Source organism: Ctenocephalides felis, unplaced genomic scaffold (genome assembly GCF_003426905.1).
Source record: "Ctenocephalides felis isolate EL2017-DRISC unplaced genomic scaffold, ASM342690v1 CF-g0.4_SCAFFOLD_01886, whole genome shotgun sequence".
In the NCBI taxonomy this organism is placed as follows: domain Eukaryota; kingdom Metazoa; phylum Arthropoda; class Insecta; order Siphonaptera; family Pulicidae; genus Ctenocephalides; species Ctenocephalides felis.
Window position 1 is genome coordinate 24,308,426 of NW_020538040.1, and position 514 is coordinate 24,308,939.

Genomic DNA, 514 nt, shown 5'->3' on the forward strand with positions numbered 1-514 from the left:
ATAGTTATTTATTGCTTTTTATTTCAACTATTTGGCTGCATATAAACATTTCAACAATATGATTGAAAATCTGAATACAAACTGTCTTTACCTAGAGATTATGTTAAACCCGCAATTTTAATCGATAACATACTACCACTATAAAAATGTACCAACGCGCGTATAAAAGCTTTTTAATTGTAACACACTACAAAACGGAGTATATTTATCAAGTTAAAACGTCATATTCTGTCAATTATTCCATTACTTAACATAAATTGATGCTTCAATAGCATGATGAAAAAAACAAAACTCTGGAAGCAATCTTGTCTGACACATTTCCAACAGATATCTTTGTTGTATTCAGATGTTCATAGAATTATACAAATTTAACATTGTTGATATTATACCGACAAAAGAATTATGACATGACCTTCGTTTTAGAAGGTGCAATCATTGCACCATTTTGTAAAGATAAACAATGACATGTTTTATATGAATTTTATTTTGAGAAATAAATATAACATTTTGCTTT